Below are 21,268 nucleotides of genomic sequence, written 5' to 3'. Positions count from 1 at the left end.
TTCAAAGCACTATGGCAAGTTCCATCTGACTTTCTACCCGTGAAACCTAACAACTGTGTCTGCTTTATTCATTAAGTAACCATGGGTCGAGTAGGAAGCTAATCATGCTATAGGTGCTTCGAAGAAATAGGACATTAGGGAAAATCTGTATTACCTTTTTGCTGAAGGCATCCTGAGCCTTCAGAGAGAGAAGAAAGATTTGAATTAAAACCATAGATCTTAAATGTGAGAAAAAGGTATTAAAATAACGAAATATTTAATCCTTTTACTAAATTATACTACATACAAAAATAGAATCATAGAATAGCTTGGGTTGGAAGGGACTATTAAAATTATCTAGTCCAACACCCCTGCAATGGCCAGAGACATCTTCAACTAAATCATGTTGCTCAGAGCCCCATCTCACCTGACTTAGGGTATTTCCAGGAATGCTGCATCCACCACCTCTCAGGCCAACCTGTGTTTGTGTTTCACCACAAATAAAAAGCCCATAGTTTACCTTGAAAATAAATATAGGCTGTTATACATAGGACAAAGCCAAATAAATCTAAGAATGCTTATATTTTACTTTGAAATATTTTCTGAAACATTAGAAAGTTAGTTTATGTGTATATTTTAAGACACTGCCTGCCTTAAAGCAACAGAAAAACACTTGAGACCCCTTTCAAGGATAAAAATCTGAGGAGCTGCTGAGTGAAGGAGACAGCTGAAATGAGCCGGACAATAAAAGGTACAATTTGACAAGTAATTTCTGTGCTTCCACATGTGAGTACATGCTCAACAAATTTACAAGGAGTCGCTTCAATTTATTTTTCAAAGCTGTATATGCAAACTGTGAGGCCTCAACCCACTTCCAGACTTGATCCATTTGGGATCCTTAGCTTAGCTGCAAAATGAGTGTGACTCAAGATTCAAAGAAACACATTTTCAGAAATATGAGAACACTTGTGAAATTCTAAAAGTACTCAGAAATTGAAATCTTATTGAAAAGCCATGTACTTGTAGTGAACTGCAGTGTATCCACAATTTAATAGAGGACATTAGAGTTCACATAATGAGAATTAAATCTTGAACACCTTAGAAAAAGCAGAAAAATTTTGTAGCTTTACTTGGCAAGTACAGATTCTTCTTTTAAAAGATGTATTGTAGGTATGTGAGAGCTGTCATGTATCTTCTGAAACAATGCAGCAAACTTTCATTGCCTTCTGGTTTTGAGCACCCAGAGAGACATACCGTGGATTGTCCAAATTCCTATGAAATCCTATGTGCGATTTCCAGGGGTATCAAATAAATAACATCACTATATTAACTTTTTAACTTGCATTCATGAAAATGAAAACAGAATATTTTCAATAGATAGCACGAAAATACAAAGTGTCCACATGGAGACAGACTTTCATAAGTATTGTCAATCGGAAAACTCAGTACACTTTTTTATTTCAAAAGATTCTTGAGACATAAGGTTGAGCCAGGAGGCTTGGTGAAGCTTTCAAATACTCACAGAGTCTTGGATTTTATTTTCCAATAGTTAACATAGATTAAATACCAGTTAAAACTCATGCCTTATTTTTATAATTCAAAATGGTTAAATAAAATATTAGGACCAGCAAGGCACACATGCTCTGATAAATTGCAATGTAGTTTTACTAGGTTAACAATGCATTAGCTTTGATGTTGGCTGTAATATGATGCAGCATTGTGAGATGAATTTTTTAGATCCTGACATTTTTGTTGTCAAGTCTGGCATTTTTGCTGGATTAAAAAAAAAAATTATTATTATTATTATTATTATTATTATTATTATTATTATTATTATTTTATTAAGAGTTGAATGTATGTAGGTTATTGGGCAGGGTTTTTTTACAAAGTGACAATATAAAAGCTTCTGCTTGAAACTGCTTTACATGCCAAATGAGGTTATGAAGAGTCTAGAAGTGGGAGCAAAAGTCAGTGCACAAAAGGGCTTGTGTCTTAAGATGATAGTCTGGAATTTACCTTTAAGTCAGCCTCCAGCTCTACTTAGACAAAAATGTACCAAATGTCAGTCATGGATGGGCAAACTAAGGGTATTGCCGGTCTCTTGACACTGCACTATTTGGATATGATGGATGTGGAGAAATTTAATCCTTCCAGAGGGAATCAGGTGGCACTGTCAGGAGAATAAGTGCAAACAATTTTGTACTGGAAAAAACTTTCCATTTTAGTCCCTCTGTGCCAAAAACGTTACAGTCTCCAGCTGTTCTGTGTTAAACACTAAATCTACTAGAGAAAAGAATCTTAGAGAAAAGGTTAAACATTGAATAGCAAGTTCTATTGGTTGGATTATGTTTAGAACACATGAAACATGCTAAAATTCATTTCCCAGGCACTGTTAAAACATCTGCTTTCTGGATTAGGAAGCTAGATGTTCAAATCCAAGTTGGGAAAAAGCCCTGATAGCCACAAGCTGGTTTTTTTAAAGGCCCTTTGCTGCAAACAAGTGAATTGAGTGTTTTTGGTATCTTCCTACTATCCCAGAAGTCAGTCTGAGCAGACAGAGAAAGAAAGCAGATCTCCTACAGACTGAGACACTGTTGTTTGAAGAACAATGTAAGTAATCTTCCAAAAAACAATTATTTAATTTGGGCTTTCCCTTATGTCATCCCTGAAATAAATTCTAATGTTTTCCTTTGTCCTTTTAAATCCAGAAAGAAGGCTGGAAGTGTCTGGTTCTTTGAATTTTCACTGACTGTTTAGGTCTGTGTATCAGTTTTCCATCAATTCAAGGAATCGCAGCATTCATGCTGGCAGTCTTATGTTTTCCTGTATGCATTACAGTTCCTGTACAGGTGGTTTATTTGTTTCTGTTCAGAATAAGACCTCACTCCGGACCACGACTTTCACCTGCTTTAAACTATAAATGCCAGTTTTACTGCAAAAACTGAGTACCATAGTTCAGCAGGGCAAAATTTTCTCTGAAGAGTGCTACAAAATCCTATGATATCACTATAAACACTGATATCTGGCATTCCTTAAAATCCCCAGATTTCTAGACATGTTCATACTCAAAAAACAAAATGTGTTTCTATTCTTGTGGTAGTCTAGGAATGCCACCCCCGTCTCCCCCCCTGCCCCAACAAAGACTTGAACATATGAATTAAAGTTCCCCCAATCTATTTTTTGAAATCTTCTAATTTTAAGCCCATCTCGTGATTTTGGGCATGACTCACAGCTTTTTAATTTTAGAAGATCAGAGTACTGTAATGGAATGCAGAAAGCTGGTTACAGAGTGTTGACTCTTTTGCCTTCAGTGGCTGACTTGCATAATTGAAGACAGATGAAAACATACTCTGGTCAACATTTTCAGAGCTGTTTTGAGGTCAGATTTGTGAATAGAGGTAGCTGAAAACATCTTGTAGTTACTTTTTGGTAATTGCTTTTGAATTACTTGTTTGTAAAAAAGTATCCCATTGTTTCAGCAAAATTATGTTTCGTGCGAATGCTGAAAACATCAATAAGAGACCAAATAACCATCTAAAAAAAATCCTTCTTTTTCATGAAAACACCAAATATTCTCAATATTCTCCACATATTTTTCTTGAGTTTCTTGTATTTTGGTAGCAGCACTATTACCTGCAAATCACACTGGATCTGAAAATGTTTGCTGAATGTTACTAGCACAAAATTAGCTGTCCACAGATTACGCATGCTGCAATATCTGGCATTTTATGTACCAGTTTCAAAATGCCTAAGCAAGGGTCACTACTACAGTGAAAGTACAAAGTCTGTCACACGTGCTAATGGCTGAGTATATGGAAACCTGGAGTATACGTTTGTTCAGATCACCTAGATAGGACATGAATATTTGTGAATATACAAACTCCAGTTGACTTGGGTAGGGAAGAAGCAAGCCACTATACATATGTACGCTATGTATATTCATAGTACCTTTACAAGTTTTTGTCCAGTATTGGATCAACTCTATCATAAATGTGCTTACTATCAAATTTAGAGGTATCAGCTTGCTTTAGGTGTTTCACCACAGGAGTTTATCCTTAGCACTTACTCAGAAATCACTGGGAATAGGCTGAGTGTTTCCTCTTGAACACACAATTTGATGTGTTATACCAAAGTTATAAAAGGAGTTATATCAAAGATTTTATGGAGGTGCCACACTGATGACCGAGCTTGCAAGGCTGAAGCCAGTATATTTCTGAAGAGCTCTGAGCCTTAAGAAAGCTTAGGTGCAGAAGGTAAGGGCAGCCCAGGAGGTCACAGTTAGATTGCATGATCTGTGGTGTCCATTTGTTGATAGTTACCTAGGGTTAATTTGCTTTTATATTTTGAATAACCAGATAGACTAAGACAAGAAGGCATTATATACACACAGGACACAATGTAGGTGGAGGCTGAGACTTCCTACTTTGTAAGAATGTAGTAGTTAATGAAACTGAGGGTGTGCGATAACCTGGCACTTTTTTGGCTTTCAGCTTTCTTAAGCTGCAGTACACTGCTGTATCCTGGGAGTTCAAATTAGACTCACCTTGCACAATAGTGCTTGGCCAGGGTTGAGTAAAGCTTAATGTTGCTAGAGTCTGAAGGAAGGCAAGGCAGCATTTCAGATTTTGAGAGTGTAACCGTCAAGACACATAGAGACAAGAGTAATTCCATCACATTTGGCACATCTGATGCAGATGGTAGCATTTACATTAAAATTGAAACCAGAGCCACCAAAGGTTATTTAGCATTTGCAAAGCATCTCAGTAGATGATTAATGAATTAAGGTAGCTTATGATTTTCAGAAAGCTATTATTACTTTATTTGACAGCCTGTCCCAAGACAGATAATTACGTTGCTGTTGACCCTTTTGTCCTTTTGTCTTCCCTTTATTCTGCTCATGGCCACTTTTTATTCTTTCCCCTTCTCACCTCTCCTTCTCTTTCCTGTGTCACCCTGAGGCAGGTAGAATGAGAATCCCCATGAAAATGGGTCATGCATTGCTCCCTGTGTTTCATCTTTCCCTGGTCTGAGTGTCTTCATCCTTCTACCTGTACTCTGATGGTTAAATCATATTTTGTTGGATAAATCCCAAATCTCCAGTAAGGCTTTTTTTGCTGAGAAGCCTCACTGCGACACCAATTACTCTAGTTGTTCGGTTCCTTGTAAAGAAAGGTTAAGACTTTTGAAAAATACTTTTTTTTTTTTTTCTGGACAACAAGGCAAGGTTTTTAGAAATTAGAAAAATTACTCAGAATAGTAAAGAAACAGGTAGCAAAATAAAATCTCAGTTTTTCTCTAATTCAATTTTGTTTTTCTGTAAAAACAAAAAACTGGTTTCACATTGATCTTGATGAGAAAATGTAGGCTACACAGGAAACATTGGTGTCAAAACAATGCTGGTTTTCTTATTTAGTAACATCCATTGCAAGACTGAAGATTTCTTCTCTTTGAACACACTTGTTTTTCTCAGATATTACTGGAGCAGTTTCATTAATCAGTTATTTCCTACTGAGTGTTATTTAGCTGATCTGTCTCAATTTTCAGATACTGTGGCATAGAAGTGGAGTCTAGTCACATAATACTACTTTTGATCCATTTTTGGACAATATAAAGTTTTTATAAAGCAACATAATTACTGGAATTATTATGTTGTTGATGTTCAAATTTTTTTCAAACACAGTTTCTATATAAAATTAACTTGGAAAGGAATGCAAAGCTTTTTCAAGTCCCAACACTCTATAGTTACAAAATCTTTAGCAGTTATTATGGAAAAGATGTGTAAAGTAAGAAAAGACACAAAACAATAAGGTGATGGTTATGGCTTCAGCATCCCCCTTGAAATTTTACATGTGCAGGTCCAGCACATTGTATATCCAGCACTCATGCAGTGGAACTGGTGGCAATGCAATCCTTCTCTGTTCCTGAGTTGCCAAGTATAGGCATAAATACTCCAGTGAGATACATGCAACTGTAGATTTTAGTGAACTGCTTAGGCACCTTGTCCAGCATCTTGTCCAGCTGGTTTCTTGGGTCTTTTGTAAGCTGTGTCTGGTCTTTGATATCTGGGGCAATGCAGAGAACATCATCATGAACAGACAATTTTGAACATATTGGCCTAATCCTTTGAACTCTGTGTAGGTGTCTAGAAGGTCCAAAATTGTCCCATGCCAGCTGTGAGGAGCACTTCTTTGGTTGAACATTTCCTTGGTCACACTAAGGGCAAGATAAAGTAAAAAGATCACTGGTAATTGCATGATAAAAGCTATTAAGAATCTGCATCTGTCTGTGAAATCTGGAACAGTGTGTAATAATGATATTTTAATTTTTCAGTCATTGGAAGAGCTAGCCCATCTTCCAGTGGTTCAGATGAGGCACAGGTCCTTCCACTAACATAGACAGGAATTGATCTGAGCCTGGAAGGAAACCCACCACAACAGTATGAATCTGATGTGATGGAGATGCAGAAACAACAGAAAAGTGTAAAAGGAGTGGTAAAAAACAACAGCAGTTCTATCTCTGGATTACAACACAATTGCTATATTCAGTAAATGTTTTAATTTTTATGTACAGGAATAAATGTTTCCTGCCTCAGTGATTAGAACAGCCAGACATGTATAAACCTCCATTTCCTTCTATAGGTTACTTCTAAAATTTACAAATTCTGTCTAAATAATTTCATGACTTAGGGAATGACTATATGTGCGTTATTCTTTGTGTGAGGATGAAGTGTCCTCTCAGTGCCCTCTGTTTCACACCTCATGCTTGTTTCCATCTTTTCCATTCTGCAGGAAATGGTTTGTTCCCTCCACAAGGGCCTGGCACTTGTAGCCCAACTTCCCTACTTCCTTTTTTCCTGCCTGCAAATACTTCCCTCACTCAACACACCCTGACTAAGCAAAAGAGACGCTCTGTAGCTGCATCTTTTCTCAGCTTGCATGTGTCCCAGTGGGAGCTGCCAAGCTCAACATCACCTTGGCCTGCCAGAGAGTCAGACCCAGCTCTGAACTGGGAATAGGAGTCATCAGAAGTGGTCAGTGTCCTGTAACCCAGCATATCATCTAACAACAGCCTTTGACATGTTAATGTAATTTGCTAATACTTTGACGTAGTTTTTATTATGCTGAATTTATGTGGTATACACCAAGCATACATAAAGTTATAGTGCAAGTTCTCTGCCATCTAAAGGACATTTTACCACAGGAGTGAAAGGTAAGTCTGAAAGGCTCATTGATGCAGACGGTTGCCACAGATACAGCTTTTCCCAAGGTGGTTATAGCAAACTGGTGTTGTTCAATTTTTAGACATGCTTTACCTTTTCAAAGAGTATGGATAAGAACCAAATATTTAACCTAGTAGCTTTCTAACAGACGTAAATTGGAACTGTTCCAGTCCACTCCACTTTAACCCCTGGACATAATGTTTACTCATTAGACAGTCGAATGCCAGCTGTTATAACATGCACATCTCTGTTCCAGCACACTGCACAAGAAGGTGTATTTATACAAGCTTGAGAGATTATTTACAGACAAATAACACACATAAGATGGTGGTAATGGACAGATACACTATGGAAAGCAGAGCAAGGGAAAGGATCCATGTTCAAAAAAAGTCTACAGTTTGCAAAATAAAATCTGCAAGCAAATTTGTGCTCTACTCACAGAGAAAATCATCAGGAGTACAACACAGCAGGACTTATTTCCAGTGTGTGGCACATTTACCCTGCAATTCTGTTTGAAGTGCTCATGAGCCATGTAAAGTGCAGAATTTAAATTTTTTTACTCTTATTTTCCTTGGACCTCAAAGTCATATTTCTCCTTTTAACCCTGTATGGTTCCAATTGTGAAACAAAATATAAACCAGGATTTTAAAATGAATTTCTGTATTTAGTTGTCTCTCAGACAGAGTCTAGCCTTGGTCCTTTTTCCATTTCTCTGTACTCAAGTCTACAAAGCCATCTGTCTGTCATTCTGCCTGACCTCCTTGCTCTCAGACAATTCTGCTGGGATGCCAGCCTCCTTTGCTGCTAACCCTAGCTTTGACAACCTCAACACCTTTTCAACTGCTGCTTGAATACTAGTAGCCTCATCAGATTGCTCTGATTTATGGATGTGTTTAATTAATTCAGAGCAAGAGGTCCCATAAGCCTTTCAAGGAGCCACATTTATCAAGCCCATCAAAAGTTTTGGCTCTCTGACTCTTCTCAGAACTATGTATTCTTTATTCCTGTTCCTGATTTAGTTATTGAAATCCCAGTTTATAGCATTTTCCCATTAAATATGTAGTCTCCCAAAGGCTAGTTGAAATATCTAAGCACTTGGAATGAAAAACTCTTGAACTTTTGGCAAAACATTTGGTATCCACTTTACAGTGATAGAAATTACTCTGGGTCATTACTGTTGTTGGAAGCAGTCTTTCCAGGCTGAAAAAATTTTTTATTAGAGGGATATGATCGGAAAGTGACATTGTCTTAATTTGTACCATGGCTTAATTTGCGGAAGTTCCTGATGACATACATTACCTGTAGACCCATTTGAATTTGAAGAAGGAATTTGTTTTAAGAAATCCTGCACATTAGTAATGAAACATGTCGTTTTTCAGCTTGGGACCCAATGCCATAGAGATAAATCTGTATTTCCCATAAAAAGAGAAGGCAATGCCCCGTGATCCCAGCAGCAGCAATCATCTGCCACTTTCTTTCAGATTTTCACTGCAGCCAGCTTTGAATGTCCAGCCTTAGGTCAGAAGGGGGCTTAAGACTTCCAGTGATGTCACTCTTTCCAGAGGCTTGCTGAAACCTTTGCAGCCAAAGGTGAACTAGAAGTGGGAGCAGTTCCTGCTGGGAAAGCTGGCAGGCAGATGTTAGCTCAGTATTTCTAGAGTCACAGGTACGTGGGTCCAGCTCAGCTTGCAGGAGTATGAGGAAGCAGTGGGATGGGTGAGAAGGAGCTTGTAGTCCTTGTAGTCCTAAGTGAACTGGTCCCCTGGTAGTTCTAAATTAGAACTAGTTTGTCCCACCCTAGCACTGTATAAGTGCTTGTATATTAGCAAGGAGATGGAAATATGCACAGTATGAATTCTTTCAGCACTTAGCAAAGATTCTGTTTCTTCATTAGGCCACTGGATTTTCCATCTTTCCAAACAATTGAGAATGGATTATTACAGAATTTCTGTTCCTACAGAGGTTAGAGCAAATTAATACCAAGTCCTTTAAAAAGCATAGTGTTGCTGTTTGCATATCACCCAGCAGAGGTTTGTAGGCCTCATGAGGTGGTGAGGTTAGGTTCTCTTTCTGTTTTCAGACAGGCTGTTTTTTTCAAGGCTAAGTTTGCAGGCCAAACGGTGCCTCTATTATTATTACCAATACCTGGGTAAGCAATGTGCAATATTGGGAGGCATTGAGCAGTCACATTAGGGAGGGCAGGGGGCTTGAGGAAGCTGCCTGAGAAGGGTCGGCAGGAGCTGAGCCGCTGCAAGCATGTCAGGGTCAAAAATGAATTTCCACCATCTTCCTTTCCAACAGCATCTGTTTATCTCAAGAGAATGTGTGAGAGATGTTCTGGGGACCAGCTGATTTCAGAAGCTTTTGAATGAACGTGAGGTGTCTCCCATGGTCTAAGTTCCATGCTGACAGCATTCAAATGCCCTTGTCAGATGGGATGAAGTCAACATCTTTGTTCCCAAATGGATGCCTCCATGTTCACAAAATCACCTCAGAGATTCAGAGTAAATAATTTAGCTTAGATTTTAAAATTAGTTGTAAAGTAAATCCTTTAAGATATTCAGCATTCAGAATGATAAGAAAAGAATTTTACAGTTCTCCAAACTTGCCAGAGTTTAAATTCGTTGAAAACTTTTAGCTGGTGTGACTTTGTTAATTAAGATGCTTGAGGGCCCCTCAGTTCTCTCGCTGCATGTTTAACTCTTCAGTACTTCAGTAAGAGAAAAGGTCACTGTCATTTTGTTGGTCTTAAGGATAGAAACAAAGTAATGTTTGAAGTCAGACACTGACATAGGCTTTACTGAATAAACGATTTTAAAAGTTATCTGCCACATTTACATGTTGAAAAATGAAACATATTGAGAGGCTAATGGTAAACACTCAGTTTTGGGGACATTTTGTTGAACCAATTCTAGCTTCATATGCAAGTCCACCTCTAAGATTGTGAAAGAAATAGTCTTACGGTAGTACATAGGTAAACCAATCTGCTATCCACATGTTCTGCTAATACTGGCAGCCAGCCAAGGAACAGATCTCAATTAAAACAGATTAGGCCAAAGGAAGCACAAATGTAGAATTCAGGCAAATTACAAAAAATTGCCCTCATTCAAACATACCTTTCATTTGAATCTAGGTATACGCTGCACTGAAATGTCAGAAGTACATTTGAAAAATCTTGGCAAGCTTGAGCAGCTTGGTATGTGTCGAGAGGCAGCACAATATGAAACCACTTCACTTGAACACAGGCTGGATGTTTTTGAAATGCATCATATCAAAGCCAGCACTTGATCTGCTTGCCTGGTCAGAGTAACCAAATGATACAATGGTTTCTTTTTAAATAAACAAATGGGGCTCATAGGCTGCTAAGACTTTTTTCGAATACTCAGGCTCAGATCTGATCAGCTGCCTCTGAGCTCAAACAGACTGCCCTCTATGCTGGCTGGCAGGAAGGAGATTTTATCTCTTGTGTGCTTAGGCCCCCATAATTGCATCTCACTCCTGACTCCTTCAAAATAACGAGTGTATCCTCTCCACAGTTTGCAGAACACATGCGGAGGAAATAGCAGGGCTGCAAGCTAACTGGCACAGAAATTCCAACCAGATGATGGAAAAAGTGGTTGTCAAACTGAGAGCACTTGAGAGATTTTCTTCTTCCAAGAGGACTGTATACAATCCAGTAAATAGCCTCCCCTGGAATCGATTGACCCTATCTTAAGAAAGCTGTTACTTATTATTCCAGTACCATTTTGCCAAGCACTGTTTTAATGTACACAGGAAGATTCCAGGGTATAATATTCCCCCTTTATTGGCAGGCAAATAAGTATGCCTGAAAAAAAGAGGGACGAAGAGCCCCAAAAGCAATAAATGATGCTCTGGTAGGGTGAAAGAAGCTCATAAAACAGGCTTATTTCTCCAAGATTTATATATTTTAAAAAGATGATTAAAATAACTCCAGAAAACTAATGCTTGTTTTGCTGAGATTTTCCTTGAAATGATGATGTTTTTTCCCTACTTGTCCTTGAAGCCCTGGAACATTTACTTCAGCTCCTTCAGAAGTAGCCTGCATTACTCAGTACTGGAACAAGGTATTTTCAGGCCAGGTTTTCAGGTGAAGCATCAGTGAGTCATTAAGAACTAGGAACAGCTCATGGTGTTGGTGTTTCCTCATCTCCGGAGGCTTTCCTGCCTCATTAACACACCCACTTTCAAAACTAACGCCTATTTACCAACCGTAATTCACCAAATGCCTTTGACAGACCAAGTAAAACAGTTTTCTAAGTTGCTGAGATAAAAGTACAGAGCCAAACCTGAAGACTGCATTTATAAATCTGCCTCTTTTTAGGCCCAGGGAATAGCACTTACATACACCAACTGAGGACTGGACTCCAATCAAAGCTCAAGGAAAATTTCCTTAGCAAAGATACTCATGAATGAAGTCTGCTGTGCAACAAGAGAGTTGGTATAGTTTCACCCCGAAATCTGGGCTCAGGCTGTTGCCATGCATGCCCAAGATGTCTATAGTCAGGCACTCTCTTTATTCACCTCTGTCTTTGGGGTTATCGCCCCCTGCACCTTGTTTTGCTTGTGTCCTTGGTATCCTCACTGTAGCAGCTGTTAAAATGATATTTCGTGGGCAGTTCTACCCCTTCTACCTTGATTCACTTCAAGAGTAGAGAAGGCTCCTGTGAAACAAACTCATTTCATTTAGAGTAAAAAAGAAAATAAATGGGGAAAAAATTGGTCCTCCTTTAAAAAATATCAGAGAAGGGATTTCTGTGGAGGAATCTTGAGGGGTCATCTAGTCTGCCAGAAGTGAACACTGTCACTGCAGCCAGATTCTTGTTCAACCTTTTTTTTTTAGAAACCTGCAATAATGGTATTTCCAGATACAATAGTACATACTATTGCAGCGCTTTACAGTCTTACTGCTAGAAAGTATTTTCTCCAAACGACTTAATACTCCCTTGGTTCAACTTAGGCTCAGTGGACATGCAAAAAAAATTATAATTACCTTTTACATATTTTAAGAATAGAGTAACCAGTGTAGCCAGCTCTTCTTTAGAGTTAGTTAACACTCCTTCTTGCTCCACTCTTCCTTTGTAGTCAGTACTTTCTAGACTCCTGGTCATTATCCCTCACACTCTCTCTTAGTGATCTTCACCATGCCTGGACTGCAAAATCCTCTCTTCAGAGCTTCATGTCTGTCCTGACACAGTTCCCCTGTCACCATCATCTTCTTTTCTGCTCTACATCCCTTTGGCCAGTCCTCTCCCATCCTGTCTTTGCGTAGGCGCCTCTTTGTAACTCAGAAAATAGTGGAGCTGCATTAACCGATGATAAAACATGCCTTCATATGTCCTGGTCTTCATTGCAGCAATCAGACTTGCTGACCTCTGTACTGACAATATGCTGAAGAGCACTGTATGGGTTTGCCCTGTGCATCGCTTGCCTGATGACCTTACTGTGTCTTCAGACCTTGTGTTGCTTCTTCACGCTCCTGCTACAAATGTCATCTTCTGTGAGCTTGGACTGTTGTAAGGGATAAAAATTTCATCTTGGTCTCAAGTTACCTCTGCTGTGACATCTTCATTACAATTCCATTTGCCCTAACAGGGTTAGTAACTTGTTTTTCAGCTTACTTTTATTTTTGAGCACTGTGGAAAGATTCTGCACTAACATCAGGCAACCTTCTGTCCCATTTTTGTCTGACTGCAAAGATTCCCCTGAGAAGCTGAGATGATTCAGGTAACAAGTTCTCACATTTGCCTACTTTTAATCTTTTAATCTGGGGGAAGCTTTGTCTCTTGAATTCCAAAGGTGTTTTAGCAGTCCTTACCTACAGTTTATATGAAAAAGAAAAGACAAAACTGCCTTCAGATATAGCTGTGCTCTGATTAAATCAGAACTAAGCAACTGTGAAACAGTTCAGGAGATAGCATTATGAGGAGAGTGTTTCAATGTGTACATTGAAGGAGGTTACCTCAGTTCTTCCATTTTTCAGAAAACTTACTTTGAAACAGTTTGGACTACAAAGAGAAGAAGCAACAGCTTTGTAGCTTGGTTAGTGGATTGGTAGTGAAACTTTCTGCACTCAGGCGCTTTCAGTTCCACAGCCTGTGCTGAAGAAGATGTATTAGGGACACCTATGCAAGAAGAGAATTCAACGTTATATGTTGCCACAGTATCTGACTTTTTCTGGAAAACTCATTTTGCCAAGCTTGTTTTGCTTTGACTTTTGAGTATAAAAAGCTTATGTTTGGTTCTCTCACCATTTCATTGACAGAAGGGAGTTTTTTTCCCATTGTTTTTAGATTTTCTTTGGTTTTCTTCACTTTTCTTACATAGTGTTGCTTTGTTCTTGATGGCTTTCTGTTAAAGCTCAGATTTTTATTTTCTTGAATTCACTAGCCAACTGCTTCTAGGAAAGAATGGATAATTGTTGTGAAAATCTGGGGACATTAGGCATGCTCTAACTTTTGGTGTACAGCCAAGTGGTTATTTGGCTTCTTGCCTTTGGACTGATTTTGTTTTAGTCTTCTGCCTACATTTTATATTTACCAGGCAGTAGAAGAGTCACAGCCACTTTGAATAGGTGTAAAATTTGGACTGAAGAACCTTCCATTACAATTACCAGAACAGCTACAGTACACTGCTTGCCACTGTAAATGCCTACACCTAAGAGGGAAGAAACCTCACCCCATTTAGTAGGTGAAAACCTGGAGCCCAGGACAAACAAATAAAATTCCTGATATCATGTAGGTCTTGCCCCTGCATATGGATTACTTTAATTTCTTAAATAGAATGTCCTGTTCTAGTGGTATTTTTCTAGTGGGCTTGCTGCAAAAACCTGCTTCTTTCTTTTTTTTTTTTTTAATCCCAGTATTTAATTTCTGCCTTCCTTTTTCTTTTTAATCTGTTCAGCTCTGGATATTTTTTAGTATATTTAGGTATGTATGCAATAGATATTGCCTTCAAACTACCTGGCTGTCTCAAGTGTTTCTGCAGATTTTTGAATGTTTTCCCCAAACATCTATATTTTGTTTACATTCTTTTCTTGCTCTCTACTTTTTTACATTAATATTACATTCAGATGTCATTGAAAGTCTTATCTGTGGATTAGTGGTAAAATACAGTGAGCACCATATTTGAAGGAAAACATTTTCACTATAGCGTATCTTTTATCGTTGAACTGTAAATATTCTTGAGATTGCTTACAGTATTCTTTCATACCACTCTTTCATCATTTGAGTTTTTGAAAATCAGGCTGTAAAACATTGACTCTCAGTTATTAATGGCTGAAGCTGAATAATTCAGTTGGTGTTTTCCCATAATGCTGACTCAGGTTTGCCCTTAGATGGGATGTCAAAAAGTAGAAGACAGGATCGTGCGTCCATATTGGGTCTAAAGCAGTAGGGAAAATAATAAGGACTAGAAGGAAAAGAATAGGCAGCAATCTGGATAATATGTCAATGAACATAGGCTTAGTATACCTACCTCTTGAGGGTCACCTTCACTTCTGATTCCCCACTTTAAAAAAATTGCCCCTTTTTCAAAGGCAAAAGTGGTTGAAGGATGTAACAGACAAGTTCCATAAGAAAAGAGAAAAAATTGATTTGCATGAAGGGGAGACACTGTGGAGATTTTTAAAAATTCACAAAGACCAAAGAGGAATAAAATAATATGCTTATTTTTAACGTTCACTGTGGGAAAAGTAAATTAAATTTTCAGACAGGACCTTTGGAATGAACTGAAGGAAGTCAATTGTCTCTCAGACAACTCATATTTATTAAACTCATTTCCACAGGGTGATATAGAAGCCAAAGGTTTTCAGTGAGTTTGGAGAGTGATATGACAGGTACATGGAGGTTGCTGTCAGATGTAATGGAAATGTCGAGCTTTAGAACTGAGATATCCTTTTACTCATTCTTTGATCAAAATTTTCTTCTTATCACTGGCAGCAAACTTGCCCTAAGGGAATCAGCCCCCCATTTTCTTCAGTACTCAGGTGATATTATTCCACATTGTAAAAACCAACAGAATTTTCCCCAATATCACCCAGAATGGGAGAAAATTTCCACTCTAATATTGCTACCGTATTTTTACTATTTTTCTTCCTTCCTTTAAAAAAAGGGTTATGAGACCTTTTATCCTTCACAGTTATACAGTTTGTGTGTTTTCTAGTTTTGCAGAGATGTCATCAGAAAGAGCAAATTATGCTGTCAATCTCACCAACATAAATCCAGACAAATTCTTTGAGCTTTACTGCCAGTGTTCCATGTAACACTATGCAGCTAATTCAGCTACAAATATATGAAGTTATCTGGACCGAGATCCTTGCTTAAGTAATGGAAGGCTCAGAAGGAGGCTGCAGTAAAAACCACATTGCCTTTCCTCAGTATTATAAACCAGAAGAAAAATTAAAAGCATTTTTCTATAGCTTTAGTTTTACCATTAAGTGGGAGAAAAATGTAATAGAAAGCTAATATTTGCTTGGGCTTTGCTTCCTGCTTTCACCAAAAGAAAAAATTCTTCTAGCTATTTGCGAGATTTTTGATCTGTTTTTACATGCTTCTCACTGAGAAAAGCAGCCACAAAAGCTAATTTTTACTCATCATTAGTGCTGGGGAGGGGGCATGCAAAGTACAGCTAAGACTAGGTATGAAGCACAAGCACCAAGTGTTAGGTACTGTACAAAGAGCAGTAAGAAGCATTTCGTTGATCAAAGGGAATCGGAATACACTTCCTTAAGTACTTTAGAAGCCCTGAGTGTTCCATTTCATTCTTCTGGCTTTCGGTTACATTTATAGCACTATTTATAAACCTTTCTGGCTTGATCTGTGTCACTTGATCTAAAGATATGTTGAGACAACTCTCACAATATGTATGAAAGGACAGGAAAATGGCTTTGCAACTGTAGTGGCAAAGTGGGAATGTTCTTTTTGTTTCTATGTATTTAATGAGTATGAATATGAGAAGAAATATAACTTAATTTAGAAACAGTAAGCATCCCCCATACTTTATGTTGATAGTATTATATATGACATGCCCAGCATTGCAGTGACGCAATTCCTTTCCCAAGAAGTTATTACTGAAAAACAATGACCAACATAGTGCAGCAACTGTGGCGATACTGCTTTCAATTTTTCTCTTTTTCTCACTCCAATATGAAGGGTCACTCAATAGTAAACTCCACAGATTTCTACTTCTTTGACCCGGTTTCCTTGATGCAGGGCAAGTTGATACGCCTCTTTCCAAAAGATAGGGTAATCTCTCCTTCCCATAGAGCGTTGGAATTTTTTAATCATAGTTAAATGATGGTACCGTACCACCTTCAGCCACTCAGTGAAACTGAACCTGCTAATGAGTTTGGCAATGGTTAAAGAATTCCCAGGGCACAGAGGCACCAGCATCATTGACGCTTTCTTATCTTTATCCCTTTCACTCAGGAAGTCAATAGCACGATGATCAGGCATTTTTTTTTAAATGTTCAGCAGCCTCTAGTGTGTTAATTTTTTGGAAGACCACCACACGTGAGGTACTTATTCAGGGGAGGAAACCTGCTCATGTCCTCCAGTAAGCTGCTGTAACCTTATTTTCACAAAGGTTGCCAAGTATCTCCCAAAATTATACAAATCAGTAACACTGATAACATTTACCTTCTCAGGTTACCGGTTTTGCTTATAATGTCCCCACCTCCCATCCACTGGCTTGCTGCAGCTCACGGCTGCTGTCTCTTTGCATATTTGTCCTTTCCTGGATTCTTAGCCTCAGTATTGGCAGGTTTAGCAGTTTCATTACAACAGCTGTTATATTTGATGAGCTCCCTCAACTGCCACAGTCTAGTGAGTCCATATAATCTCTGCTTTCACTTGTTAGGAAAAGAGCATTTGTATCCCTCATGTTTGCAGATAAAAGTATGAAAAAAAAAAGCAAGTGAACCTGAAAAGCTCAGAAACCACAAGGTGACTAAAAAGGGACTTAATAAAACAAACAAAGAAAGAAATAAACAAACTTACTACTGTTAAAATAATAACATGGCAAGTTTTTTCCAGTCCTCCCACACAGTTTTGATGTGCAGTATACTTAGAGCTTTGAGCAGATGCTGAGTAATTACACTAATCAAAAAAATCAGAACAGAATAAAAATCCCTGCGTCCCTTAGTGCACTGTGCATTTTCTTCATCTGAGTCAGTGAGTAACATTGCAGAAAGTACTGCATAAACATAAACCAGGCAGTTACTAGCTGACCCTCTTTGGAAGAGTGGGAGAAAATAGCTGTATTATTTGCTGTTATTTACAAATTACTGAATAGCTAGTCAAATGAAAAATAAGTTTTAAAGAACCAGACAGAGATGTCTAAGGATTTAGAAAGCAAGAAACTATGTGTCAAAGATCAAAAGGTCTGGCAACCCTTGCACCCAATACTAAACATATTTTGATTAATTTTTCATCTGTTACTTTCACTTGTTTAAATGGCAATGCTGCTGACATTAAAAAACACTGACATAACAGTGTAATTTTTCAAGAGAGGCTAACTTCAAAAGACTTGCTGGGAGATGATGAAAGGATGCATCAAATTTACAGGGAGTCAACTTCCAAATTCATCATTCAAATAAAATAATAACTGGCTCTGCAGATCTCTTTTGAGCATGAATCACTGTGCCCAAGTGCCGCACATTTATCCCAGACAGAGAGGTAGTGCTGCAAGGGGCCCCTTAGTGGCTCTGCAGGTCTTGTACAAGGTAATGAAAGAGCTCCCAGCAGCATCTGGTATCAGTTTCTCCTTTGCTGTGGCAAACTGCTGGTGTTATAATCAACTCTCCATGCCATTTGTTTTTTTTTCCTCCTTTGTAGTCCTTGCAAGAGGTTTCTCTCCCAGATTTTTGATTTACTGTTGGGTTCTTTCTTTGTAGTTTTGTGATAGTTTCTGACAAATGGCCAAGCACTTTGAAGGTCATTCTTCAGAAATTTTTTCTTGGATTGGGAGGAGCAGAGAGACCAAGGTTCTGGTGATTTTGGGTCAACCTAAAGGAAGAATGATATGGCGTTAAATACAGGGAGATGCAAGATTTCACCAGACCATGAGGTCTTATGTGTCTGCTGTCTGTTACATGCCTTGTGTTTCTGCAAAATGTAAATTCCAAGTATCTTCATTTTGTCATCCAGGACAAAGGATTTGGCTCCTGTTGTCTGGCTCCCTCAAGAATACAAAGGTTCTGAAAACTGATTTTTCTCATAACATTGCACCCTGTAGCTTTTTCAGAGATCTCAGGATCTCACAGGCTCCCTTCACTTATGTATGCAAACCTGTGAGTTCATCTGCAAATAAAGTCTGTGCCAATGATTTGATAGAAGTTTCTCCTAGCTGTGCTGGAGCCATGTTAAATATATGGCTTTTCCCCTTTTTACTTCCTGTGATTTGATGTTTTGGAGCAAGGGTCCTGACAGACATCCCCACAGGATGGTATTCATACAAGTGCTGTTAATAAAAGTTTGTTCTCACATCTGGAAGACCATGTGGGAACAGTGTACTCTGTTCATTACATTACCCTCCATTTGACCAGGAAAGTACCATCTTGCACACCTACTTGTAAACCATCTCAGATAGCATCAGTAATATTCTTAAAGATCTCTGAAGCCTTTTACAGAAGTCCCTGTTTAGAAGCTGCCCTTGTCCTCTGACAGAGACCTGGCAAGAGTGAAAAATCCTATCTTCTGCTCAAGGAAATACTACCAGGCCCTTTGCCTTATATTTTTATTCCTCCTTCCTTCAATAAAGATGGAGGAAAAAAGAAAATGCCTGTAGAGCCTTGTTCACTATAATAGAACTACGGAGGATCTAGAGGAATTGCCACACAGCAGGCTTCAATAACATAAGAGGGCTTTTTTTGAACAATGCAGACTCAACCAGCTGAGTTAAAATGATAAACAGAGGATAGAGGAACTGGTGGCTACTGAACCATCTCCAGTTCATAAAGCTACCCTCTCACTGGGAAGCTTTGAGACTATGGCAGAGAAAGGATCACCTTGTTTCCACAGGTTTTTCTTTGTAGAAACCTGTGTGATTAGCAAGTGTGTCAGATGAAGCCTCCCTGTGGCTCAACATCATTGTTCTGCTCTGTAAAACAGCTGGTTTTGTCAGGACTGTTAAGCAACTCTGAATGTTTACATCATGCTTGGTATTCTTTCTGCATGAGGCCCCTGCCTTCAGTACTTTCATGCTTTTTGTCTTGGGTACAAAGATGGGTTATAATTTCTTAAGGTGCCTGGGATGTTTCAGAGAAAAAAATGCATTGAATCCCCTAAAGTGCCTTCAAAACCTCCATCTAAATGTTTAGAAGTTAGAAGTAGTTATGAAACATTTCTTGTAATCTGAAGACTTGGTCTGCTTATCAAAGGGCTCCCAAGTCCAGGCTCATCCATGTCTGGGCCTAGCATTCAGACACAGGCACTAAAATACATCGACTACCCTGTTAAACCATCCATATTGCAGAAAGGCAAGACATGTTGCTTTTTCTTGAGCAGATGGTTGCTCCACCATTGTCAAACTCTGAAGAAGCTGTTGCCAAAAGTGGTTCAGCCCAGCTAGTCCGAAGCACTCAGACCACTCCTCAGAGGCTCTCTGCCCCGTGTCGGGTGCCAGCCTGAGAGCAAGGCTGAAAAGCTGTTCATCTCCACTTTGGCTGCTGGAGGACAGGGTAATGCCAGCTCCTTCCGACAGGAAGAGCACTTGTCTCTGTGGCCTGGGGTGTGTGGGATGGGAATGCAACAGCAGGGGTACAAAAAACTCTTCCCTTTTGGGCCTCTTCCAAGAAGACTCCCTACACATGACAGCTCAGGGCAGGAATTATTACACTAAAAGGACTTCTATCTTTGCAGGGCTTCTTTTTAATGAAATCATTTAATTTCCAATGTCCACAGCTGTCTGGAATGCAGTTATCCTTTGAGTTTGTCTGTAGGAATGCAGGATTTCTATGAGGATTTATGTAGTACACTCAGCAATAGTAAGGAAATGGCTTTGCTTTGATCTAATTATTTTTTTATTTTATATTACAGTAGGTGATAATATGGAAGAGTGTATATTCTACAGTTAGAGAGGCAATCACTTTTCTTGTGTTTATTTTCACATTTTATCTTCTTCAGTTTCAGTAGATGACCAAAATTGTTATTTTTCCCTTTGTTGTACGATCAATTGACCAATGTAAAATCATGAAATGCCTTTTCAGAGAACAAAAGGTAGCCTGTTTCCCACTGATAAAAAAGCTGTTTTAGCACCTGTAAATCTGTTTTGCATTTAATGGAAAACTTTATTCCATGCTGATAACAGGATCAGAAAATGGGTTCTGACAGCATGTTGTGATTTTACAGTATCCAGGGGTAAAACTTGAGCTAATTATGAGCACATGGCTTTCAAAAGTCATACTTTTATATTTAACACCATAAATCTTGGTAAGTGAAATCCAAACCTATGTCTACAGCATTTGCTAATCATTAGGTTATTAATTGTTTTTGCTTCTTGACTCATACAAGCTAGGAGTGTTTGCAGTTTTGTTTTTAAAGTAATGGCTGCAAAAAAATAGGAAGTACTTTCTTTCCCCCCTGTAACTTCACAGGAGGTGTTTCTGCTGAACTGCTGAAGCTAAAAAACCTGATGGCTTCCTAAACAAAGACCTCTCTAGAACAGTTTTTCAGCACTGCAATTTAAATGGTGTCTAGTTTCAGCCCAGAATACCAAGGTCATAATTTTAGACCATAGATGGCTCTCCCAGATGTCTTTGGTCAACTTAATCACAGTTTGCCTGAAGCTTGTGCTTTCAGGTAATCCATCAAGGCATAATTGTAAATCAAAACCTTCTTCCAACTCAATAAGTAGCATATTTTTAGTTTGTGTTAAGACTTATATGGGATGGGAACTTACACTGGTTTATATTATTAAGCAATATTAATAGTTACTCTCATATATCACAAATACTATCAGAAATGTTTTGGTAATTATTATCAAAAAGTTTGTTGTGGATTTTTTTAAACTGTAATTCAGATAGGAATTACTACATAGTCTTTTTAAGCTTTA

The sequence above is a fragment of the Corvus cornix genome, chromosome Z (assembly GCF_000738735.6).
Source record: "Corvus cornix cornix isolate S_Up_H32 chromosome Z, ASM73873v5, whole genome shotgun sequence".
In the NCBI taxonomy this organism is placed as follows: domain Eukaryota; kingdom Metazoa; phylum Chordata; class Aves; order Passeriformes; family Corvidae; genus Corvus; species Corvus cornix.
Note: the sequence above shows the minus strand (reverse complement) of the source record.